At 43.4% G+C, this 27886-nt stretch overlaps 1 long non-coding RNA gene across 1 annotated transcript in view; it reads right to left on the minus strand.

The window, feature by feature from the left end:
* Positions 1-12960: 12960 nt before the first annotated feature.
* Positions 12961-27886, minus strand: part of LOC142659784 (uncharacterized) — a 63388-nt gene continuing 48462 nt past the window's right edge. The window contains exons 2-3 of the long non-coding RNA XR_012850373.1: positions 13212-13254; positions 12961-13047 (exon numbers count right to left, since the gene is read on the minus strand). This is a non-coding gene — a long non-coding RNA (uncharacterized LOC142659784). The remainder of the gene's footprint in view (positions 13048-13211; positions 13255-27886) is intronic.

A 27886-nucleotide genomic window follows, 5' to 3' on the forward strand; every position in this document is an offset into this window, starting at 1 on the left:
CATAGCATTCTTGTGGCGCCATATTATGAGCATGAGCCCTTATTGGTTTAAAAACCGGCTTGTAAAACACGACATCTTACGCTTGTTTCCAACAAATTCTCAAAATAGAAATGGAGCATTCGCTTTTAGGATCCTGAAGTGTGGCATCGTTTGACGCTGCATATGTTAATAATTAACCAACAAAATTAAAGGTACGTTCCACGTCTGAAGAATTGACAACAGAGCGCGGTAAAACCGTTATAAAAGGCTAACTTTGTAGATATAGTAAAATTTGTTGACTCCGCTGTCAATGGGACTTGTTAGGTGCTGGATTATCAGATATTCTGGATTATCAAATGGCGGATTATAGGAATTTCACTATATTGTGCCTCACTTGTCTCACACTCATTTTGAGTTACATTTTAAAGATTTAGTATTTTGCTGGTTTCCTGTTACCAGAGAGCAGTGCATTGTGGGAACTCACACGACGGCTGGACAGACTATTAGGCATACCTCCCAACCGTCCCGTTTCTCGCGGGATTGTCCCGCGAACGGGTCGCATAGTGGGTTTGATTATGTACATTTATATAAAAGTGCATTCCCTGGATGTTTTGTGGGAGCTCTCAAGTGAATCGGATCAGAGCTTAAAAGTGTCCCGCGAATGGGGATGCCTATGTTGGGAGGTATGCTGTTAGGTCACATGTCTGACACGGAGATAAACTGTTGTCTGTTTCCAAGGGCAACCATTAGAATTTCTAAAGCAGTTGTGTATATAAATAATAAAAAAGACATTACTTTAAAAATGAAAAAAAAAATTAAATAAAGCAAAGTATCTGCAAAGTTATTTCAACTTTTCATGTAGATTCAAACTGAAATGTTGAAAGAAGCGCTCTGATGTAAAGGGAGTTTCCTCACCACTTACATTTATGATCTATCGTGAAAAATGGGTCAATGGGTCAAAAGATCATTAAAAAGAAGGGGATCTGGGGCTCTTCTGAGCGTCACGCTCTGTCGGTCCATTTCTCCATAAGGCTATAATGAGTTGACCTGGGTTTTCTTTGAGAAAAGCCAAGCTCGGGCAATGGGAACCAAAGGGGCACAACCCGCAGAAGAGCGCCACAGCTACCTCATTTCAGGAGACTTCTGTGATTTTATGTTGGTACAGCTGCCAATGCCAGTGCTGAAAAGAAGGAATTACAGATAAGTATTTTTTCTGCCTGACCCTTTTTTAAAAGGGTTCCACCATAAACATTTATCCACAGAATATGCTATAGCTCCAAATTCTTGCCTTCAAAAACACCAGAAACCTGATAAACCCCATTATGAGTCATTATTGACATTATAAGTCAATGGGATCTGTCAGAATTAGTTGGAATCTGTTTTATAAATGGATCCGTCATATGATGGTGGTAAGCACAGTGGGGGTCCCATCTAGGAAGATCGAATAACTTCCATGACTTAAATGAAGAGAGCCCCGTCTCCATTCAATATCCAACTGAATCCGGGGGCCTCACCGGACAGGATGGGCAGCTGACGTGCAATCCACCGATACATGGGGTCCCATCCTAGATGTATGGGATGGATTTTCTGGAACAAATCTGTCGCATGTGAATATACCCTGATATAGTTAATTCTGCATATGTGAAGCAGGTCATTTAAGGTGGAGAGCAGACATTAAATTTCTTCTGCACAAGAGGTTAGAGTGAAGCCTGGACATGTAGAAGTCTCTCGGGGAAATTTAAGGAAAATCTTTTTCTGTACGGAAAATATCCTGTTGTGTAATGTTCCTCTCAGGAGAACAGACTTGTGCCGGCTCATTAACAAAGCACTGAGCCGGCACAGCCAACAGTAATGGCAGAAATATCTATCAATGCCTATGAATCCAGTTATCCAGTGAGCCGGCCAGACATAATCTCAGACTTTTTAATATCTCTGTGCCCTTGATTTGGTAGTAAATTGGCTGAAATATTAGGAAATTTCATTACGAGCAGTTCACTAATATACTATCATTAGCCAAATTCTGTGGCTACCATGAGGCAGACTGCACCTGTGAGCTGAGTGAAATAATAAAACTGTTTACCTGCAGCCACCACTAGGAGGAGCTCACTGCATACAGATTTATACACTGCTGCCGATGGTTTTAATCAGAGCTGTATAACTCCACATGCAGTGTGCTCCCTCTAGTGGTGGCTGCACAGTTTTAAATAAACCTTTATATAAATTTAGGGGTCCGTGCACAAGCAGGCGTAGGTTATCGACATAATTTACGCTGATTTCTGGTGTAAGTGATGATATATATATATATATATATATGTCAAACCCTCCAACTATGCAGAACTAGTGCGGGTCCCCCTTAATGGCATTATAAACTCTGGTGTTATAATTACAATGGAAAGTGATCTTCTCCATTGTCCACCTTACATAGGCTCTTACCCGGTTTTTGACCTCATTGGCCCTGTTGTTGTTGGCTCCTATTATTATGTCAGAACCTGGATCCTGAAGTCCAGTCCAATTCTCCCCCTTAAAGCGCAACTCTACTTATGAAGCACGTTGGGTCTCCTGCCCAAAGTTAACAGGGAGGCAGGATCGGCCGTTTGTAAAGCTCCTATTCAGGTAAGGCTGCGGTGTCGCAAGGTGGCATTGAAACCGACCAGCCTTTCCTCCCGCTGCAGCATCTCCCAGTCACTGTGGCCTCAGGTTGGATGGTGCCCTGTGCAGTACCCTATTGACTTTGCTGCCCTTATGGTGTACGATGTAGTCTCCAAATAATACAGTCATACAGTGTACAAGTAACCAGACCATACAGTGCCCGAATAGCAATGTCATAAGGTGCCTAAATAACAATGCCCAATCTATGAATTTTGGATTACAGCTGTATCCTATGCAGATGTCTATTTTATAGATTTTGGCACCAAGTTCTGGTTCTGGGTGCCCTAACCATCAGTGCCAGTGGCGCTCCCACTCTGTAGTGACAAGCAGGGCCGGACTGGCCATCTGGCAGTTCTGGCAAATGCCACATGGGCCGGTGAACAGTGGGCCGCCTGCTGGCCCCCCAAACGATCAGCCTGTGGCACTGCTGAGGTGTTATCAATGCGGCGTGGCATGGAGGTGATCAGCCTGGGGCACTGCTGAGGTGTTATCAATGCGGCATGGCATGGAGGTGATCAGCCTGGGGCACTGCTGAGGTGTTATCAATGCGGCGTGGCATGGAGGTGATCAGCCTGTGGCACTGCTGAGGTGTTATCAATGCGGCGTGTCATGGAGGAGATCAGCCTGTGGCACTGGTGAGGTGTTATGGAAGTCCAGGTTGCTTTGATATCGGCCTTCAGCTCCTCTGCATTGTTGGGTCTGGTGTCTCGCATCTTCCTCTTGACAATACCCTATAGATTCTCTATGGGGGTTTAGGTCAGGTGAGTTTGCTGGCCAATCAAGCGCAGTGATACTGAGGTTATTACACCAGGTATTGGCACTTTTGGCAGTGTGGGCAGGTGCCAAGTCCTGCTGGAAAATTGAATCCGCATCTCCATAAAGCTGTCAGCAGAGGGAAGCATGGAGTGCCGGGAAATGTCCTGCTAGACGCTGCGCTGACTCTGGACTTGATATAACACAGTGGACCAGCAATGCTGCTCAGTGTCCAAAGTCCTGTTATCAGATGAAAGTAAATTTTGCATTTGATCTGGAAATCCAGGTCCCAGAGTCTGGAGGGAGAGTGGAGAGGCGTCAATCCAAGTGTCTTGCGGTCCAGTGTGAAGTTTCCACAGCCGTGTCATCTGCTGGTGTGGGACCCACATCTATCTGACATTTATGACATATAATGTGGAGATGTCATAAATGTTCCTACTGGGAAAATCCCTTTAACCATTTATCGGATCATCTATAACTTCAAGAAGAGAGGTTGGATTGCTGTGAAGAAAGCTTCAGGGCGCCCAAGAAAGTCCAGCAAGTGCCAGGACCGTCTCCTAAAGAGGATTATGCTACGGGACCGGTTTTACACCAGTGCAGAGCGTGCTCAGGAATGGCAGCAGGCAGGTGTCATTGCATCTGCACGCACATTGAGGTGAAGGCTTGTGGAGGCCGGCCTGGCGTTAAGGAGGGCAGCAAAGAAGCCACTTCTCTAAAAAAAACCATTGAGGACCGTCCTCTGCAGGAAATACCGGGATTGGACTGCAGAGGACTGGGGTAAAGTTATTTTCTCTGATGAAGCCCCCTTCAGACTCTTTGGGACATTTGGAAGAATGATTGTCCAGAGAAGAAAGGGTGGGCGCTACTATGAGTTCTGTGTCATGCCAACAGTAAAGCATCCTAAAAACCATTCATGTGTGGGGTTGCTTTTCATCCAAGGGAGTGGGCTCAAAACTCCAGCATGGCAGAGCGAATTGCCGAAGTCTTGAAAAAGAAGGGTCAACGCTGTAAATATTGAGTCTTTCATAAACTTGATGTATTTGTCAATAAAAATTTAAAAACGTATGAAATGTTTATAATTGTACTTAAGTAACCATAGAAACATCTGACTAAAAGATCTAAAAACCCTGAAGCAGAAAATTTTGTGAAAACCAGAATCTGTGTCGGTCTCAAAACTCTCTCAGATGTGTTATCTATGGTGACCCGGCTCTAACAAGTGGTACAGAAAGTTGGTTTAGACGTAATCCGTTTAAGGGGTTTTCCACCTTCTGACAACTGATGACCTACCCACCAGATAGGTCATCAGTATATCATCGGTGCGGGTCCGGCACCCCGCACCGTTAAACCGCTCCAGTGGCCTGCGGGCACTGGATGTTATGGCACATAATGCGATGTACGGAGCCGGAAGCAGTTGACTCCGTACATAGCATAAACACATATGCAGAAAATCAGTGTTAAATGACCCAAACATTTTCAAAATAAAATAGTTTTTATTGAGACATGATAAAAATACAAGAAAGTACTGAGTGGGCTACTGGCCATAACATCCATACCATACAGAAGTACATTGTAAATAAACAGCCATGGTAAGTCACATAACAAAAATAAACAACTGTGAAATAGACCATCAGAATCGATAGACAGAACTGGCAAGGTAGCCAAAAAATGAATAAAAGAGAAGACCATGCAGATATACAATGGGGTAAAGAGTAGCGATGTGCCAGGAGCCCACTTACACCCAACACGTTTCGCCACCAGGCTTCGTCAGGGGGAAAAGGATGCACAGCAGCTTTACAGGGACACCTTTTTTCACCTCTTTTAAAAAAAGGTAATCGGACCTTCAACAAGAAAAACTTTTGATCACATTGGGGAGGGCAGCAGCATGACAGTGTGGTGGCTTGGTGCTTAAAGGGAAGGTGTCATGATTTTTTTTTTTTTTTTATTAATAAAATATAAACAAAACTTTTATTTAGTAGTGTTGTGACTTTAAACTTTTTACTGTGTTCTTACTTTTACTTCTCTATGGGGACTGCCATTTTTTTTCATTTCTGTATGTGTCGATTAACGACACATACAGAGATGGAATACGGCACATACAACCCAATAGAGAATGCGAACGGGAGCCGTTCCATTCTCAGAAGCGTACGCTGCCGCTCCCACACAGATAAAAACTAAGCTCGTTCGTTGAGTGAAATCCGGCACCATTTTCATGCGGACCGGAAGCCGCTGCCGGACAGTAAGATGACGACTTCCGGCCGCGGCTTCCGGCCATATGTTCAACGAAGCGAAGGTGCAAGGAGCATAGACCAGCGGAGGCGGCGGCGGTAGGAGCAGGTAATTTATGTTCGTGTATGTTCGTGTGATACTGTCTGCTGAGCCCTGTATCTAATCCTCCTACACTGTGCAGTCGCTCAGAAAATGGCGGCACACAGTGTAGGAGGTTTGAATATTCAGACCCCTCCTTCTCCTGGCACTAGCCAGAAGAAGGGAGGGGGGATTGTGTGAGGACACTAGAGGAGAGTGTGTCCACCCCAAATTTTCAGCATAAATCAATGAGGTTGCTTTACCACAGTGACCATGCTGCAATTTTGGGAACTGTTTCCTCTAGTGACCAGCACATGGAAATGTTATAAATTAGAATCCAATTTATAATATTTCCTGACTTGTGAAAAACTTAAAACCATGTGTAATCACTCAAATACTAATTGTTTAACTGGAAAAAAATTAAATCATTTCTAGCGACACATTCCCTTTAAGTGCCTAGGCCTGGTTTGCTATGGAGTTAGCCTGTGTCCCTAGGTTCCAAGCATCCTGCTTGTGTGGTAGTTGGCAGTCTCCGCACTTATACGAGTTTGTTGGTTGAAGGTGACAACATTTTTCCAACAATTTTGGCAAGCGGCTGACGCTTAACAGGGCAATGCTTTTCTCCTTTAAAGGATACCTCGCCTTGTGAACCTGCACTGGTGAAAGACTTTCAAAACTGAGACACAAGGAGGAGATCCTGGGGATAGAGCCCACATGTTCCTGACTACTCTAACTCATCAGCAGAGAACATTACCAGTGTACTACTTCTGCTTTTGAGAGCTGGCCACAAACTCTTCCAAGCATGAAATGTTCTTATTCCTGCTGGAAATAATGATATTTGGTCTTATGGGAACAATAGGAAAAAGGGTCCTGAGATCAACCTTAGCTGATGGTCTGGTGCTTTAGCTGCACCCTAAATGGTAAGTGTCTTCTGTGTGGCCCCTCGTTCAAATCTTGATGTGTGTCCTTGTCTAAAATGTGGCTCTGCTGGGTTGTGTTTATAGTGGTGTGGAGGCAGCGCAGTGTGATTGTTGCTGCATAAGAAAGGTAATTATGTAAAGAAAGTTACTTATGCAGCTGTCTCTATTGAGACAGCTGTATTTATATAGTAGATTATTGTGTATTTCAACAATATACTCATCACTCAAACAGGTATCATAATCCATTCCTCCATAGGTGGCACTTTGGGAAAGGGGGAACAGCCCAAGGTCACCAGATGGACAACATGGGGGTTAGAACCCACATTGTATAGAAGTGATTCCTGCGCTTAACTCGGACCACGCAAGCTGTGAGCTAACTGCACGGCAGCCTTAAGAGGATCCATTTTTCACATCTTTTAAAAACGGGTAATCGGACCTTCAACAAGAAAAACTTTTTATCACATTGGGGCGGGGCGGGGCGGGGCGGGGGGGGAGGGAGGTGTCTGTATGACAGCGTGGTGGCTTGGGGCTTAAGTGCCTAGGCCTGGTTTGCTATGGAGTTAGCCCATGTCTGTAGGTTCAAAGCATCCTGCATGCTGCTTGTGTGGTAGTTGGTGATCTCCTCACTTATATGAGTTTGTTGCTCGTGCTTGGTGATGTTTTTCCAACAATTTTGGCAAGCAGCTGATGCTCAACAGGGCAATGCATTTCTCCTTTAAAAGGATGCCTCACCTTGTGAACCTGCACTGGTGAAAGACTTTCAAAACTGAGACACAAGGATCCTGGGGATAGAACCTACACGTCTCTGACACTCCTAGTTTATCAGCAGAGAACATTACCAGTGCACTACCTCAGCTGCTGAGAACCAGCTACAAACTCTTCCAATAATGACATGTTCTTATTTCTGCTGGAAGTAATGATTACATTTGGTCTTATGGGGACAATAAGAAATCCATGATGCCAATGTGAGCTGGTGGTGTGGAGAGGTGATTAAGTGGTGTCTAAACAGTGAGTGTTTTCTGTGCAGCCCCTGGTTCAAATCCTGATGTGTGGATTGTCCCAAATGGTACTCTGCTGGGTGGTGTTTATAGTAGAGGCAGTGCAGTGAGATTGTTGCTCCTTAAGAAAGTTAATTATGCAGCTGTCTCTTTTGAGACAGCTGTATTTATATAGTAGATTTCAGCAATAAACTCATCACTCAAACAGGTATCATAATCCATCCCTCCATAGGTGGCACCTTGGGAAAGGGGAAGCAGCCCAAGGTCACCAGGAGGACAACTTGGGGTCTAGAACCCCCATTCTACAGAAGTGATTCCTGTGCTCAACTCAGATCATGCATGCCATAAGCTAGCTACACGGCAGTTTTATAAAATAATGCATTTTTCACTTTTTTTAAAAACGGGTAATCGGACCTTCAACAAGAAAAGCATTGGATGTCATTGGGACATGACGGTGGCTTGGGAGTTAACTGCTTTTAAGGCTGGAGATCCTGGAGCTAGAACTCACATGGTCCTCACACCTGTAATTCATTAGCAGAGATCTTTACCAAGTTATGACCATTTTTGTATTTATGCAAATGAGGCTTGCAAAAGTACAACTGGGCGTGTTTACAGTAAAAGTCCAAGTGGGCGTGTATTAGGTGCGTACATCGGGGCGTGTTTACTACTTTTACTAGCTGGGCGTTCTGACGAGAAGTATCATCCACTTCTCTACACAACGCCCAGCTTCTGGCAGTGCAGACAGCGTGTTCTCGAGAGATCACGCTGTGACGTCACTCACTTCCTGCCCCAGGTCCTGCATCGTGTCGGCCACATCGGCACCAGAGGCTTCAGTTGATTCTGCAGCAGCATCGGCGTTTGCAGGTAAGTCGATGTAGCTACTTACCTGCAAACGCTGATGCTGCTGCATAATCATCTGTAGCCTCTGGTGCCGATGTGTCCTCGCTCGTCCGACACGATGCAGGACCTGTGAGTGACGTCACAGCGTGATCTCTCGAGAACACGCTGTGTGTCTGCACTGCCAGAAGCTGGGGTTCTGAAGAGAAGTGGATGATACTTCTCGTCAGAACGCCCAGCTAGTAAAAGAAGTAAAAACGCCCCGATGTACGCACATAATACACGCCCAGTTGGACTTTTACTTTAAACACGCCCAGTTGTACTTTTGCAAGCCTCATTTACATAAATACAAAAATGGTCATAACTTGGCCAAAAATGCTCGTTTTTTAAAAATAAAAACGTTACTGTAATCTACATTGCAGCGCCGATCTGCTGCAATAGCAGATAGGGGCTGCAAAATCTGGTGACAGAGCCTCTTTAAGCAGTGTCTTCGGTGTGGACCCTGGTTCATATCCTGAAGTGTGGCCTTGTCTGAGAGGATACGTCGCTGGGTGGAGGCGGTGTAGTGAGGAGGTTGCTGCACAAGAAAGTTACTTATGCGGCTGAACCAGTTCTCTTTTACAGAACATTATTGCAGATTTCAGCAATATTCTCATCACACAATCAAGTATCAAGTTCCATCACCCGTAGTTGTTGCTCTATGGGGAAGGGGGAAAGCTGAATGTTGAGCACATAAGCTGTGAGCTCGCTGCTCCACCGGAACGCATTCACCTCATAAAAAAGTGCGGTAATCTGACATTCCACAGAAATCACTTTGGCCCGACGTGCGCTGTGTGCTATGACTGAGGGCTGAGGGCCAGGGTCGGTTTTAGACAGAGTGTGTTGTGTGCCAGGGCTGCTTTTTTGTCTCAGTCCGGCCCTGATAACAAGTGACGTGCCCTCTGCACAGGTCTGACACCCCTTGGAGCTGGTCTGATATGTCTTTCACTGGAAATCTCTGTCTCATTATTGCAGCAAGCGTTGATTTCAGAAATCTCAGATTAGCTCCAAAAGGGATCAGGAGATTTACAAAAGACACCGCCGATTAAGATTTTCTGCTACGTCTCCAGTGCAGCAGTGTAGATCTCCATATGCCATGGTCCAGTCCTGTTCAACCTGTATATACATTATGTAAAAGTAACAAAACAAGAAAACACGGTGTCTTGGATTCACATACATATATACGTAGTATAAGTAAATTACTCGCACTCGGTTAAAGGAGCCCAGCACAATTTAGATGAAACCCTATAATCCTGCACAACTCGAGAATTAAATCCCATAATCCTGTTGAGTCCTGTTTCAGACTATTAAAACATCTCTTTGAAAACGTCAGTGATAATATTAGGTCCAGGCCGCCCCTCCGGGATTATGTAATAATTGATGAGTTCCCTGCAGGCTGGAGGATTACACGTACCATAACTTCTAAACAACCCCGTGACACGTCCTCTTCTAATCATTCACCATGATCTCCGGGCAGCAGCAGCGCTGACGTTCCTTGAAATATTATTTCTGTTTTGTACATTGTTTAGATGTGTGCGGTTTTGGATTGGATGGGTGATGCCATGGAGGAGCCTGTAATTGGGGTACTGGGTCGGATAACCCAGGAAGTAACTTTATATCAGAACCCCTAAAAAAAATGCCCATGACACAAAGGAAAACACCAAGCTGATTCTTAAATGGAATGTCCATCTTCCCAGTTATACAAATAAGGGTTGACCCATTAGAGCATATGTATGTCTCAATCTCTGTGCAGGCCGCAAACCAGCAAAAAATTATCGGAGATCTCAGCTCTGAAGCCTGCAGAATTATGAATACAGCTCTTGACTTCCACTCCTGGATTTGGCTTACAAATACTGATGCAAAATACTGACCTAAATAGGCATGTGTGAATGAGGCCTTACAAGTGATGTGCCCTCTGCACCATAAGTAAGAGACAGGATGTGTGACTGCACATTAAAAACCACAGATTTAGGATTGCTTCACATGGCCGTGTTCGGTCCGTGATATACGGACCATATGTCGGCCGCATTTCCAGGACAGAACACAGTTCGGGGAGCCGGACTCCTAGCATCATAGTCATCCATGAAAAGGTGAGTCACTGCCTCCCCGCAGGAATACTGTCCTGTACTGTAATCATGTTTTCGGTATAGGACAGTAGTCCGCTGGGAGGCAGGGACTCACCTTGTCATGGATGACTATGATGCTAGGAGTCCGGCTCCCTGAACTGTGTTCGGTCCGGGAAATGCGGCCGACATACGGTCCATTTAGGGTCAGTGGGTGACAACCCTGTTAGGGTAGGTAGCTATTTTCACTGTTAATAAACACGAAGGAAAAAAAAAATGTCGGAGAGATCCTAAAACCATACAGCCCATAACATTTTGTAAGAAAAGAGCAGAACAAGGATGTTTCTTGGTTGCAGGACACTTTTGAAAGCTGTTAGTTTTGCTGAAGGACATTAAACAATACTGACAGATGGGATGCGCAAACATTAGCATTTTCCAAACCACAGTTTTTTGTTTTTGATCTGAAAATAAACTGGAAATACGCATTAGTTGCAGAATGATGTAATTCACTTTTTGTCCTGTGGAGGTCGCATGAACTGTTGAGCAAACATTGACAGGCTAAAACGGCGAAAGAATAGAAATACAGTTTTTTAAACTTGTTTGAAGGGATTGTCCTAAATGGATAACCACGACCTAAATGGAATGTTCCCCCGGCAAACAGTTTTTATCGAAAAGGGAAGCATCACTATGGGGTAATTGAAATCAATGTGCCATCTGAGTAACACATGGAGGGGCCTGGTACTCTGGCATTACATCCCTATGTCCAATTAATAGTAGCAGCAAGTAATCATGGAAGAAAATTTTGGAATTAGGTGAGCAGTGCACATTTCGGCTCTATTAGGGCTCTGTTCACACTGGCACTGTGGTTACATTCTGTCAGGTTTTTGCTGCACTATTCTGCTTGTTAAAAAAAAATGGAAACCAGACAGATCCATTATAACTCAATGGGATTCATTAGGATCTGTTACAAAACAGACCTGTAATACCCATCATGCTTTAATGTCCGAGTCAGAGGTATTAGACCAGGGGTGTCGCCCCACAGAGGAATGGCGCAGAAGAAACTGCAGTCAACTGAAAAGTAACTTGCAACATAGAGGGGAATTTATCAACTTTTCAACGCCAGAGCTAAATCAAAAGTTACAATTTGTGTAAACATTTTTTTTTCTTTGGGCCATTTACACTGCTATCGACACTTTTAAAAGTGGGTGGAGCTTAATAAAAGGGGCAGGTCCTAGAGATACTTTTAAGTGGGTGGAGCTTATTAAAAGGGGCAGGTCTGACAAATTTATAGAATTTAGGCTGGCGTAAATCTACAGCTAAGAGCTAGCGTAGATTTCACTCTGTGGCCAGGGGCGTAACAGGGTAGAGAGGCCCTGTACCATCTCCTCTATGATCGGAAAATAAAACCAAAATATACAATTACTCGACACTTTGCTCCCCCCCCCCCTCCGATCTCCTCAGCCTCCCACATCAGGCCATGGTGCATACGCGACATAGCACACAACCTTCTGACGTTGGACGCTTCTCGCCGTTAGGACCTTGTAAGCGCTGCCGCCTGATGTGAGAGCCTGAGGTGAGTACGGCCAGCCAAAAGATGCAACACATTTATTAATAAATGTGTCGCATCTTACTCCAGCGATCTCTTTTCAATACTGGCGTATGATACTCTGACAGCTGTCTTAATAAATCTCCACGTACTTACAAGGAGGTTCCATTTTTGGCGTTTTTAAGCAGAGTCTCTAGTTAGTTGGTCTCAGTCAGTTAATAGTGGCTGTCCTGGTCGTCACTAGCTCTTTGGTTGCTCCTACTATTTGTATCACAGTTCTCTCGCTGTATGCAAACTACAGGGGGGCTTCTCCCTCCACCCGCCTCAATCTCCGGCCTTCCTTGCGGCGCGTCGGCAGCCATGGCAATGAACGATCCCTCAATCTTAGGCCTCTCGCCTCCATTGTCCCCTTCCAATTTCTCCTCTTTTGCTCCACAGTGATATGCTGGAGCTGTGCCCATGCTTGTTCTCTACAGCGATACTCTGGTCTAATACATGAGTTGTCTTAGCCCGGACAAGTGTTATCACACAGGCCAACGCCACTGTCCCCTATGGGTGGGGAAACACTTTCCTATATACACAAAAAACCCCACCCACTTAATGTTCTGGCGTAACTATAACGCCAATACGTCCTACGTTACTACAGGGTTCCCCAGTCATGGAGACCCTGCATAACGACCCCAGCAACATGGCGACCAGGATAACATCACCCCGCCGCCATGTTGCAACAATACCTGAATTAGGATAACCGCCACCAACCGGACCTCAGTGAAAATAACATATTTTATAGATACATGTTTTATTGCAATGTCTTCCAAGGCATTTGAGTTACTTAGAAGGACAATAAAAACAACATAAAAGAAACAATACACATCATAATGGCGGAATCGACACCACCGGCAAAACGATTTAAGGCTGCAGCTCGTCGTAGGGTCTCGTCTTAGGCCAAAACCATAGCCCTGCAATGAGAATCAACATAACATTCCCCTTAAAGGTGCGGCAACTACATAAAAAACACAAATGCAAGGGTGTCCCGGGCACACCCCACAATGCCAATGTAATCAGACCCACTAGTACTGCCATATTGCATTTAATCTTGTCACCACTAATAGGACTCATTTACCTGGTTACATCCGAATTTTAATTCCCCTTCATTGGATTAGGTCCTAACAGAAAAAAGAAAACAATTTTTCACATGGGCCCTGAATATGGCGGGCAGACTTGGGGTTATATTTAACACATCATTATAGACGCTGCTAAAATATTAATTCATGTTCTCATTTCTCACCTTGACTATTGTAGAATATTATTCATTGGTCTCCCACTAAAAGAACTGCCTCTTCTTCAATTGATGCAGAAACCAGGTCCACAAAGCTCTCCTGTGTGCTGCACCTTCCTCTTTAATGCCCTGCCCGTGTAAGAGCAGATGTGGCAGACGTGGCAGAATTTTTCCGCTGCAAATGTTGGTGCAGATTTGGGGCAATTACGCAACGAATCTGCACCAACATTTGCATATCTGACAGGTAATTCAGACGTTGCAGAAAACACAGCGGACTTGCCACTGATTTCAGTTTTTGCATTGCAAAGGCTGAAATACGCAGTGAAATTCCGCTTCTTCTTGGCAACAGACAGTGCATGCTGCGGAGGGAAAATTTCACAACGCAGCCTATGGTCCGCAGCGGAGTTTTCCGCAACGACTGCACGAAAATAACTAAAAAGGTGTGCAAACCAATGGACAGACTGTCTGCTAAGGATTTCCACTGCGGACTGTCCGCAGCAATTCCGCCACGTCTGAATGTGCCCTTATTCTACAACCATGATCTTGTCTCCAAGGTTTAACCCCCTTGGAGACAGACAATTTTCGTTTTTTTTATTTTGGTCTTTCCATCAATATTTTCTATTGATATAGCCGTATGAGGGCGTGTTTTTTTTGTTGTAGTTGTAGTTTTTAATGTCACCATTTATTGTACCATATAATGTACTGGGAAACTGAAAAAAAAATCTATGGGGGCTGGAATGGGAAAATTACAGCAATTCCTCCATTGTTCTTTGGGTTTAGTTATTATGGCGTTCACCATTCAGCAAAAACGACATGTTCACTTTATTCTGCAGGTCAATATGATCACAGCGATACCAAATTTAAATAGTTTTATTTTGTGATTTACAACTTCAATAAGTGTCGATAAATTTTTTTTTTGTTTCACCATAATCTGAGTGTGAGGCCTTTTATTTTGGTACGATTTTGGGGTACATCCGAATTTTTGATCACTTTGTGTTCCATTTTTTTTTTGGGAAGTGAAGTTACCAAATAATAGCAATGCCTGCATTGTGATTTTTTTTCCCCCTCCATCCCTCGTTCTCAGATGCCATGGTCGGTATTGACAGTGGCATCTGAGGGGTCATCTGATGAGCCCGGGCCATCTTGGGGTAGCGCACATCCGATGTAACTGTACGTCAGATATTGCTAAGGGTTTAAAGACCATCCATTACATCAGTGGCCTTCAAACTGTTGCTTTTTAAATTATGAGAAACTACAGCTCCCAGCATGCCCTGACAGCCGCATTCTGGGAGTGGTAGTTTTCAAACAGCTGAAGAGATACAAGTTGGAGACCATTCCTTAGATCAGTGATCCCCAACCACCAGGCAGCGGACCAATACACTGTGTTATGCTTAGTGCAGGGTCTGAGGGGGCGGAGCATTCTCTCTTTGGTGTTCATTGACTCCGTGTCATGCCCCGCCCCCTCAGGCCCTGCACTAGACTTAACATAGTGTATCAGTTTTCACTGGAGTGTTCCTTTAAGTGCTTTTCGGGATTTACAAAATGGATTCCCGATGGTCTAAGATAAGATACAAAGATTATAAACTTTCCCCATATACTTATCTTTCTGATTATGGGATGTTCCCTACAACCGCTATCTGGGTCCCCTAAGGCTTCTGTATTTAATCACCATATGAGCACGGGGACAATCAGGATCCTCTGTAGTGACATCATTATGGATGGTACGTAATCGCGCCGCAAGTAAATAGAGGGGCTTGTTATTTTTGTATTTTTTGCTGAGATCTATCATCTCTATCCTGGACCCAGTGGTCTCCACACCTTTGATGTCCACACTGCGTGATGTGTATAACAAATAATGTGTAGGCGTGGTGAAGAAAGGCTGGCTAGATGTCACTTTTCATCTTCCAAACCTGATTGAAAGTGACACAATGTGATTGCCTGCTCTGTACATCCTCCGCAGCTGTCAGGATTCTTCGCTCATGTCTGCTCGCCCCATTATACAGCAGCAAGTAACGTAATTCGCACATTCAGTGTAAAAAAAAACAACTATGAGGCGATTGATCAATAATGTCGCAGGGACCGGTTCTGGGGCCGTGTAATTAATTTCAGTGCAACACATTGATAAATCTACCCCATAATATATAATATACTGTCTAAAAGGGATTGATCAGACCAACTCTATCGCTAAATGTACAGTCAGGTGATCCTTCTCGACCAATCAGGGAAGGGATGTGCAGTTTTACTTAAAGGAGTTGTCCAGTCTTATGCAAATAAAATGTATTTGTTTTATAATAGAGGTTCTTAAACTTACTAATATACTTTATGTTTCATTTGCTTACCATTTTTAAGATTTCTGCTTGCTGTCAGTGAATTGGAACATTCTTGTTAAAATCTAAAGGCTGAAAACCCATCCTGATCATATCCAACTAAAATAGGTGCTGGGCTTGTTACAGTGTATCAGAGCTCTCTTGTCATGTGCCTGTGTGAGCACCAAATTATTAGGAAAGGTTTTCAGTCTGTGGATGTAAACAATGAATGCTTCCAAAGGAATCGAGATTAAAAAGTATATAAGGAAATCACAATTTTGTTTTTAAATTCTATAATAAGTTTCATTTATATAAATTGGAAACCCTCTTTAACTATATGCATGAGCCCACCTGATCTATTGGTCAATCATTACACCCACTAGGTCCAAAATTTTGCGCTAATTAATTTAATCAAATATTTGTATAGTGGGGCTCTGTTTTTTTGAATTGATAAATTATATAATTCTGGCTGCCTCCAATCACCACTAGGGGGAGCTAACTTCATATGTCTTTATAGAACTAGTATTGAACTCAATGGGAGCAGTATAAATCTGTATGCAGTGAGCTCCCTCTAGTGGGGGCTGTAGGTAGTTACTATGACATCCTATGGTATATAAAGGTGCTGAGGATTTTTAGTGCAGCAGATAAAGGGTCCTTGCCCCATTTTGATTTTGCTCTGTACGCCCCCTACCTGTCACAGTTTATTTTTAGTGTTATATTTTAATGTTTAAAGGGTCAATGTAGCACGAGTCTAAATTTGTCATTGACTTTACCTGCGCTAACTTGTAACAACCAGTGAAGCATTGAAAATGTTCATGATCGTCCCTCGGAGCCGCCTGCAGCGTGACCGACATTAAGTGTTGTATTTATTACGCAATTTTCAGAAAACGTGTAATGTTTTGGGAGTATAATCTTGTACTTATAAAGCGGATTTCAAATTTATCATAGCCCTGGACATTTGCAAGGAGAGGAAAATAATGAAGGCATTCCGTATGGCGGCGAGATGTAACTGAAGCCAGAAGTCGCAGCTGTGATGTACAGCCAGGTAACTGAGCTCTATATTGTCCATATGTACCTGTCCACGCCGGTGATTGACAGGTCTCTGTTGCTATGATACCTGGATACTTTTGTGTCCATGAAACTGGAGACGATATCATATCATTACCTGGGGTCAGGTTCCATAAACACTCTCTCCCCGTTTGTTATCCTACATAATGTATGGTGAAGGTCACAGGGTCGTCCAAGGAGAAGATTTCAAGGATTCTCCAGGGAGGAAGGTAAAGACTGGGCCCACATCCAGGGTCAAGGACTGGATGAAATAGTGACAGCCGGCGTACAAAGACGCATTTACGTGTGCACATTCCCTAGAAGAGGGCTATAGCTTTAACAACATACAGGATCTTATATCATAGCATCCAAGGGGGATATTGTGTTATCATTTCTATGTATGAGGAATAACGCACCATCTCAGTTATCATGGAAAGGTATATTACGTTTTTATACCGTTATTAGTAGATTCACAATCACGGTTCTCTTTGGGTCGATATGGGGTAAAAGGCCTTCATCATAACATGTACATACAGAATTCCATATGTTTTTATGGAAAATGTCGGTGACAACAAATTCTTTTCTAGACCCCTAAATGGCAACTATGCCTAGTTATGCAGTGATATCCTCTGCAGAATATGGTAGATTTACTATTCAGGAGTCAAGGAAAGCTGGGTGACAGAATCTATTAGAAGCGGTTCAGGTTTAGTTATTTTTAGCACGCGTTAGATGAACGACTAGGACATTTTTATTTGTTGGACTAGCGACGTGATTTTTGTGTTTTGTTTTTTTATGTGATCAATGCAGGTTTCTTTTCTTATGATTTTTCTACACATCATTTTTGCTTTTTTGGCATTTTTAGGCTCATAGTTTGGAAAAAATAGTAAAAAAAAAAAATGCTTTTTTTCATTTTAGCTAATTTAATTGGTAATAATATTGTGTTACCCTAAAACAGACTTTTTATTTGTGACCGTCATTGTCTACCACAAATTTTGATATATTACGACAATGATTGGCAGGAGGGACGTTTTTTGCGGAGGTATTTTATGTGTAATTGTTATTACATTTATTTTTGTACTTTTTTACCTAGATTTTTTTTATTATTATGGCCTGTCCCCCAAAGATCAAAAAAAAGAATTCCGGCATCCCGAGGATCATGTGACCAGTCACATGATCATCATTGCCAATACAGGCAGCGGCCTCTATTCTATACACAGCGCTCGTTCAGTACAGAGAAGGCAGAAGCGATGAAAAGCGCTTCTGTCGTTTCCCCAGGGTCCCTCGGGCAGCACGCTTAAACCCGCATCATATATATGGTCAGTCCTGAAACGGTAAATGGCATCCATAATGGTTATCATGCCGCTTTTATAGGCTTGTGAATGGCCTATTTAAATAGTGAAATATTCCCCTCTACTGCACTGCCGCATAATAAAATACATTTACCATTTAGGACTCAGGGAAAGCTGGGTGACAGCCTCCATTAGAACTTTAATGGCATTCATATTGATTGTCACCCAGCCATACAGATATAACTTGGTGAATAGAGTTTTTCGGAGCACCAAACCTAAAACACAGAGCATATAAACTTCATTTATTAAAATAATTGCTAATATCATTAACACCTTTTCCTCTTCAGACTGGAGATATGTGAGATATAGTGATAAATCATGGTGGGCTGGTCAGTTTATTGTACTTCTTTTCAGAAGTTCTATTAAAGAACAAATTCTTGAAATGGCTGATAACAGGGAATAATAGATTGTATAAAACTAAACAGCAGATAAAATAAGCTTTTGGTTTGATGTCCCTTTAATGATAGTCCCAGGTCACAATGTTGATGTGTTTCATATGTACCACATGTTACTGTCATTTTGAGTTCCAAGCCTAGAATGTACAGAAAGAAGATTCCAACATTTTCCTTTCATGGGACAGGTCCCTACATAGTCTGACACTGACAGAGTGTGTAGTTACACACCCTAATGAACAGGAAAATTTCAACGCCCATTTGTCAATTTATTCATACATCGCCAGGAGGAATAACAGAGGAACGGCACAACATTCTAAGAAAAAATACTCCAGCTTTACTATGTCATGGAGAGTTCAAGTGTTCACTACAACATACAAATCAGGAGAGGTGACAGGTCCTCTCAGCACGCCTTATCCACTAGAGACAGGATGCGCACATACAATGTTCTATGGATCAGTGGGGGGTCCCAACAGTCAGACCCCCACTGATCAGATCTTGAGTCTAAGGTGGTACCTTGGAAGGGGTTAACCGGTTTTGACAATCCCCTTTTTATAACTGATAGCAAAGTGTCCTATTGTGGGGGAACCTAGCAGCAGTGTTCAAATTCCCTGCAGCGCCACCTCAGGTAAAAAGAAGCATTACATGATGCCCCTTGAAATCAAAGGACTGTCTGTGTAATGTATGGGCATGCTGGGTCCTCCAAGAGACAGAGACTCTTTGTAGCTGCTGTCCCCTTGGCTTATTGGTAAAGTAAGTGACCCCCCTCTTTATAGAGTATGTGAAAATGGGTTTTCTAAATCACTGTCCTGGAACGGCTAAGTCCAAACCTCACACTAAATGAGACATTGCATCAGGGTTAAAAATCGCCTTTCACTCACGGTCGCCATGTCACTGGACGAAGCTTAAATGGTCAAATAAAAGAAAAATCCAAAATGTGCGAAGCTTCTAGAGACCTATTCACACAGACTGCAGGATACATGTGCAGCCCGAGGTGTCTCTACTAAACACTGACCGGCGTGAGTATTTTCGCAATCTTCTTCTTTGTTGCTCTTACCTTGCAATTACATTATTTATGTTGATCCTGGTAAAAAAAAAAATAATCATAATTGTATCCTCTGTCCTCCTGTGTTATTCTGCAATGGAGGGTGGATACTTTAATGATACATTTGTAATCCCTGTATTTATTTCGTTCCATTGCTTACATAGCACCAACATATTCCGCAGCGCTGTACAGAGATTCTCCATCCGCATCAATCCCTGTCCCCAGTGGGGCTCACAATCTAATTTCCTTATCTCAGACACGCACCCCATAACTCCTCCGATTACTCCATATCCCCCGCACCATCGCCCCCCTCATTCTACTCTCTATAAGCCATTGCCCTGCTGCAGGAACCCACCAGGTGTGGCAGCCACATGTGGGTGTAGTGAGTGTTCTGTGGCGCTGTCCAGGTGCTGAAATGAGTGGAGGATAGCAGCTAGCAAAGCAAGAAGGAGAGCTGAGAGAGGAGGTGGGTGATGTGTGGAGGGGAGTAGAGGGTGGAGACACAGGGAGGGGGAACGCAATATGCGGATCCAGACAGGCAAGGGAGAGGGAGTGGAGGTGGAGAGAAGCTGGAGGCGCAACAGCTGTGGAGGAGAGAAGAGAGCAGGGGGGTGGGCGCTGAGGCTTTTCCGCAGACACTGATACTCCTGCAACCCCCCTTCTCCAAGCTGCAAGGGACCCCCTGACTGAGCGCAGGAAAGACAGACATGCATCTGAGCCTGTGATGAGGGAAGAGAGACCAGGGAGCAGGTGAGGAGGATGTCTGTCTATCTATCTATCTATCTATCTATCTATCTATCTATCTATCTATCTATCTATCTATCTATCTATCTATCTATCTATCTATCTCATATCTATCTATCTATCTATCTATCTATCTATCTATCTATCTATCTATCTATCTATCTATCTATCTATCTATCTATCTACCATCTATCTAGGGGTTTTCTGTGCCCGTCCTCTCTGCCTGCATACCCGTCCCTGTGTGTGGCAGTGCCTGGTATCCCTGTTACCACAATAGCTGCCGTCTCTGTATTCCCCCCCTTGTCCCCTGCTCGCTCTCCTCACATCTGTCCCTCTGTCCACTTTGTATTTTCCTTTATCCTCCTAGCTAATCTTAATATGTGTAATTGCACCTCTCCATCTCCCTCTCACATAAACATCACATTATCTCTTCTGGTCACACACGCTCCGCTCCTTGCACGGTCCCTCGGATACACAGGGTGCTACCCATGTGTTATGTGAATCTCACCATCACTATGTCTACTGCACTCCCATTACCTTCTCCTATAAATCCCCCCCCCCCCCCCTTTACCGTCTTCCTCCATCCAAGAAAACCATGATATCCCACCAGGCAGATGGATACTGCCCTGTGTCAAGTATTTCCAGCACCGAGGTGAAATGACAACCTCCATTAGTGGGAATACTTACCTGGAATCCTGTATTGGCTTTTTTTAATTCATTTCCAGTAACGGGTCCACAAGTGGCAGCTCTAGACCTGAACATGGAGCACGTGCCAATGAATTATGGTTTTTATTGTAGCAGTTATTTAAAGCCTTTGCACATCCCTCTGTCTATGAACATAGTCCTAGTCATCACCCTGGTACCCTGGCTAGAATAATGAATACCTTAGAGAACACCACCTAATGTTGGGAATCACGGTGCCTTCAGGTTGGAATTAGCGCCATCACCTGATGGAATGAAATAGGTGAACGGTCCAGGAGCAAACCTACCCAGCGTAGAGCTGACCCATGAAAAACATGCATTTCCCAGTGGTCGGTGCCTCATATTAAACTATTTCAAGTAGCGGATATCTGTAATTGTGTAATTTGCAGTATGCATTTTATAGTAATGTACTGTCAGCAACCACAGAGGGGGGGGGGGGGGATCTTCATGCTCTACGAAATTGATGTCAAGGCGGCAGCGTAGCACAGCTGGACAGTACTTGGTGGTGTAAGAGGCAGGAAGAGGGAGGTTATATTGCCACATTATCGGTCATTAGCACGGCCTTGTATTGTATTTAATGTACTGTATATACATCCGAAGACTTTATGTTGAGGCCACCGCCACACAGTGCACAAAATCGTCTTTTTTTTTGCCCAAAAAGGTGTCAAATGAGAGAAGTGTAATTCTTTCCTCCTTCTCCCCTTATGATTCTCTTCTGGTTCCTTCCACTGTCTCTCCTCTTGATTTATGCTTGCCTTGTTCTCTCTGACATGAGGCTTAACATGCTGATGCAGTTTGGTGGGTCTTATTATCAGGAGAAATGTGTCTCTTATGATACTTGGATGGGTATATTACTAAATATAGCTACGGAATCCTTGTTGCTAAGGAGAATGACAATGAAGCATTCATTGGGGTCAAGCGTTCCTATCCATTGATCCATGTGTGTGTGACCATCTGTGTAATTCATAGCATGTATGGTTCACCGTATGTGGGAATTTATGCATATACATTTAACCGACTGTGATTTCTGGCATACGTCACTGGTTCGGTGTATGTTCGATTGTCTGATTCCTTCTATATATCTGAACGCATGCATGCCTATCAGTTACTGTCAGGCCAGGTGTGACTCTTTATTATGCATTTTATACTATTTTTGACAATGAAGAAATATCTTCTGTATATAGTCATGTGTTTATGGAAATGTATATACAGAAATCCATATGTGTGTAATGTCCTTGAATTAGCATGTTGGTGTTGGTCAGGTGGATGTACATAAAGCCTCCTTGATGCCTTTACATGAAGCAGAGCTGAACATCTAAAAGTAAAACTTATGTATGTGCTTATAATTTATTCTCGCTCTTAGTCTTCACTGTGTGTCACCTCTTAGAGCAGCAGTTTATGCTCCAGAGCTGTTCTTTCTACTGTAACTAGAAACAGGAAATTGCAGCCAACGTCAGCCATTGTAAAAGACCATGGAGAGCTATTTTTAATCACCCGGTCACCCAGTTCTCTCTGCTTTTCCTCTACTTACTATCTTCATTGATTAGAAAAGAGCACATCATCATTAAGGTTGCTTACTGGGAGTTAGTAATGCAAATTCCCTTTCCATTCAATTTAATGGAGGGCACAAACTGGGCAAAACAGCTATACATATACCGATCAGCCATAACATTAAAACCATTGACAGGTGAAGTGAATAACATTGACATGTTGGAATTAGGAAAAATGGTCAAGTGTAAGGATCTGAGCGACTTCAAGGGCCAAATTATGATGGCTAAAAGACTGGCTCAGAGAATCTCCAAATCGGCAGGATTTTGTGGGTTGTTCCTAATACACAGTTGTTAGTATCTACCAAAAGTGGTCCAAGGAAGGACAACTGGTGAATCAGTGAGAGGGTCATGGGCGCCCAAAGCTCATTAATGCATGTGGGAAGCGAAGGCTAGCCCGTCTGGTCCAATCCCACAGAAGAGTTACTGTAGCACAAATTGCTGAAAATATTACTGCTGGCTATAATAGAAAGGTGTCCGACTACACGGAGCAATGCAGATTGTGGCGTATGGGGCTGCGTAGCCGGTCAGAGTGTCCATGCTGAGTCCTGTCCACCACCGAAAGTGTCTACAATGGGCATGTGAGTATCAGAACTGGACCATGGCGCAATGGAAGAAGGCGGCCTGGACCGATTAATCAGGTTTCCAACTACATCATGTGGACAGTCGGGTTCCTGTGCATCGTTTACCTGGGGAAGAGATGACACCAGTATGAGAAGAAGACAAGCCGGCGGAGGCAGTGTGATGTTCTGGGCAATGTTCTGCTGGGAAACCTTGGGTCCTGGCATTCATGTGCATGTAACTTTGACACGTACCACCTGCCTAAACATTGCTGCAGACCAAGTAGACCCCTTCATGACAGCGGTATTCCCTAATGGCAGTGGCCTCTTTCAGCAGGATAATGCCCCCTGTCACACGGCAGAAATTGTTCAGGAATGATGTTAGGAACATGAGAAAGAGTTTGAGATAGTGACTGGCCTCCAAATTCCCCAGATCTCAATCCGATCGAGCACCTGTGCGATGTGCTGGAAAGCAAGTCCGAACCATGGAGATCCCACCTCACAACTTACAGGACTTAAAGGATCTGCTGCTAACGTCTTGGTGCCAGATACCACAGGTCACCTACAGAAGTCTTGTGGAGTCCATGCCTTGACAGGTCATAAATGTTCTGGCGGCACGAGGGGCACCTATACAATATTAAGCAGGTGGATTTATTGTTTTGGATGATCGGTGTATATGGTATTTCATTACCTCTTTAGCTTGCATTGTATGTGCACTTGAGATAATACAGAATATTTACCTTCAGTCCTATGTGAAACCACAGATTAGACATCTCGATACCCGAATAAACTGTGCCAAATAGCCTTGTCATATCTACATAATAGTAAATCACATACCATTTCTTATAGAAACACTCTCGACAAAATTGATATACTGTGTTATGCCTATTGCAGGGCCTTAAAGGCAGGGCATGACACACAGATTCACTCATTGATGTTCTTTGAATCTCTGTGTCATGCTCCGCCCCCCTTAGGCAGAACACAGTGTGTCAATTTTGCCCAGAGTGTTCTTTTAATAGTCCTTTCTTGGCATGCTGGGAGCTGTAGTTTTTACAACATCTAGACAGCCACAGGCTGCAGACCACTATCTAAAAGTGTGTAATGCTGAAATCCTGGACAGCTCCATCTGCCATGCAAATAGCGTCCGCCTCTCAAGCCTTCACTGTGTTCCTCTCAGGAGTACTTTGCCGTAATTTGCACACAGGGCCAGACTGACTATTTGAATATTGCCCGAGGACCCCTAAATCAGTTACCATGTATTATGGCTATACTGGATGGAACAGGACCCATATGACCTTTAATGCCCTTTAAAATAAGCGCCAATAAATAAATAGGCTGACAGCTATGAAAGGGAATGTGTAACATTGATGGTTGCTTTAGATCAGCTCAGCGATATGACGTCCTATAAAAGCTTGACAATTGCACCCAATAAATAGCCATCACGGTACGAATCCAGTCTATATGAATACCACCCAAACATTGTAGACATGGGAAGATCCTAATTTTAAATGATTTAGTGTTGAAAATGTGCTCATAAGTCAGGATCCATTTCTGGTCCAATAGTAGACCCTTTGTGGTTGGGTAGAGGGGCTATTTAATAAGTACAATTGCACCCACTAGTTCATTCTGCATAGGTACCTCACAGATTACTTAAAGGGGTTGTCCATTTTGGACAATTGCTTTTTGTTAGCATGGTCACCTAATGATAAACTTATCACAGGGTGTATAATTGCTGGAACCTCCACCGATCAGCTGTAATTTGCTAGGGAACCGACCACCAAGTGTTCAATTCCCCTGCAGCGCCACCACAGGGGGAATGAAGTATTACATAGTTCCTATTTATATCAATGTAATGTCTGTGTAATGTGCAGACATCCTGTATCCTCCTGCATGAGGGACGCTCTTTGTAGATGCTTCGCCCCAGGTAATAGATGATGTCTCCGAAAACCCCACCATTAGAATGCCTTTACAATAGGACCAGCCAGACCATCATGTGCCATTTGTAGTACTGATGTCTTCTTATGTGGCAGAAGGATGTTTGTGCTCCTGAGACATTAGGGCCCGGGTGGCACTGTAGTCTCTGCACCACCAGCTACGTTAATATTACTCACAGTGACCAATATGGTTTTTGCTGTTATTATTGAAACCGTGACCTAATCGGTTGCTATGGGTATCTTTCTACTGGGAACTGTGGGCACTAGTTTCTCTAAATCTCTAATTGTCTTTTAAATGGGCTTTCTGCTAAAATACTATTATGACATGACTTTATCAGATTGGTTGGGGCTCTCAGTTTCATGGTTGTCACCTCATCCCTTTAAAAACTGGTTGTTCACTTTCTTTTATACATTGTTTTGTACTGTCCTTGGTTACTCTCCTCCCTGTTGGATCATTAGATGTATATCTTCTGGCCTCCATCAGAAGGGCCATCTGACATGCCAATTTAGCTAGGGGATCATCTCCCTTACTATATCCCCGGTCAGGTGCAATGCTCGCTAATGATATTCAGAATTGTAAAGATGTTAAAGGATGGTTGTTAAGATCTGTCGGACCACTAATATGGCAGTCTGCCCTCGTGATGGGTAAGCTTAAATTAGGCGAATTCTTATCTCCATTTTTGCAGGATCAGACTACACAGGGCTTGTTTGTAGTCTGTTACCATGGAGACACATAGGTCTTCATATTAACTGTAGATACATAACAATTGCTTAATTAAGACTATTTGCAAAGTTGCTTCATATTTAATTTCAGATACATTGGAGCAACAAAAAAAAAAATGCTTGCGAAGGCGGATCTTTAATTTTACTTTCATTCCTGCATTGGAATAAGGAGCGGTGGGGTTTCTTCTGGCTATGAGCCCTCAGGCACTGTTAAAAAGGTCACTTTTGTTGAACATCTGAATGTTACTCCCATCGTGCCCGAATAGAAAGTACATATTACCTTTATCCTGGGATTCTTTCTAATGTGCTCAGTGCTGCCCCCTGCTGAGGGAGGCCCAGTAAACTATTTTGTTATTTTAGACCCATTGACTTGAAAAACTAACTAGAAAATCGTTACCAGCTCTAGCTACTATTATACTGCCCCCTAGGTACAAGAATTTGGTAATTTTCATATTTGCTTAATTTTTCTTTACTGCGAAAGAGAGTGTACAAATATACTGATACCATACACATACATTTTTTGCAACCATCTTGGCCCTTAGAACCAAGTAATGTGATGGTAATGGAAGCAAACATAAGTAAGATCACAACAGAGCTGTTCTGCGATTTTGCATGCCCAGGAGCCGTACATAACTTTGTGAGTTGGAGAGAATATGTTTCCATAACTTATTCTGGTAAAGTGAGATTTTATTACCATAACTTATGGGCAGCTTTTATTTATTAATATAAGAACTGGAGGAAATAGTGGGAATGAAAATGACTGCTTAAGGTAATGCATGCGAATGAAGACGGATTAGCCCAAGCTACCTTTATACCCAGTATAATGTTCTTTAAGGTGCACATCTAGCAAATGGCAGAGTAGTGGAAGATTGAGGGTACTACATCCTGATTGTGAGGTGTCTTCCTGCTGGGCGCTCCTTTTGATGGTGCCCACTTTCCATGACAGAGGTGCCCTCTGAAGTCATTGGACGTCCATGAGCTACTTATGCCTGTAATCATTTCTTGCTGGATACAGTGGGGTCTTAAGAGTGGGCATCCTTCCCCATCACCTAAACATGCTTCAACAAGGCATAGAAAGGTGAAAGGGGCCAGATAAAATAAGAACACTACCATGCCAGTCAGCATGGTAGTGTTCCAAGCTTTCTTTTTTTTATCCAGGGCAGTAAATTATGAATATGCCCCCTCATTGGTACCCAGCATGATAGACAATCAGCTGGTAGCTATCGGCCCCAATTCACTAAGTAGCATGTTTAGCTCTGCTGAACTTGCATGTTTTGTACATATAATGTATGTTTATTCGTTTATTCCACCTCCTAGAACTGTTAATTGTAATACACGTTCCCATTCCACCCCAATTTCCTCCACACGATGCCAGCAGGGCCATCTGACCACCATTTATCTGTTCTGCAGTATGATCCACTAGCTCCTGCGGCTCTTCTTCCAGCTCGGCCCCTCATCTATTTTCATTGCTGCCCCCCAGTGCCTGCTCTCTTCAGTTCTGACTGGTTATAGTGGGTACTTGCCAGAGGCGATGTGCCGCCACTGCTGAGCACCTTATAATAATCTCATTAGACCCCAGCACCTTGAGCATTATCAAGAAATTTCAAGGCATAGTATTTTTGGGGTTATATTTTTGACCATTAATTTGTGCACACTTCCCTACTGATGTCCCCACTGGCACCCTGGGCGCTAGTATGTTTAACGTGCCTCACCGAGATTTATCAGACAAATACATGATAATGTTCAATCTGGGTCGTCCTTTACCAACGCTGTCACTTCATAAGTGGTGATTGATTTCTTTGAAATCGATAGTCAGTCCAATATATAATGAAGTGCAGGAAACGAAGTATACAAAATACATATGTTCGGAAATTAATCCGTTTTTTTTCCTCACCTCCATTTCTGCTAACAACGGAGCCCAAATGGCCCCCGAACGGATCCCCAGCTGCAACCGCTTACCCCGTGACCCCCTCTTTATGAAACATCATGAGATGGTGTTTTTATCTTTTTCTCCTTTTAGTCCTTTACTAATGGTAACCTATGACTATGTTGCCCTGACCCATGAATAGGACTATGAATAGAGACGAGGCCGTGTTACCACAATTATGTGACCTTGAGAAGTGAATGAGAAAAGACAAGATTTCTAATCATCTGCAGAAGATTCCAGTCT

The sequence above is a fragment of the Rhinoderma darwinii genome, chromosome 8 (assembly GCF_050947455.1).
Source record: "Rhinoderma darwinii isolate aRhiDar2 chromosome 8, aRhiDar2.hap1, whole genome shotgun sequence".
In the NCBI taxonomy this organism is placed as follows: domain Eukaryota; kingdom Metazoa; phylum Chordata; class Amphibia; order Anura; family Rhinodermatidae; genus Rhinoderma; species Rhinoderma darwinii.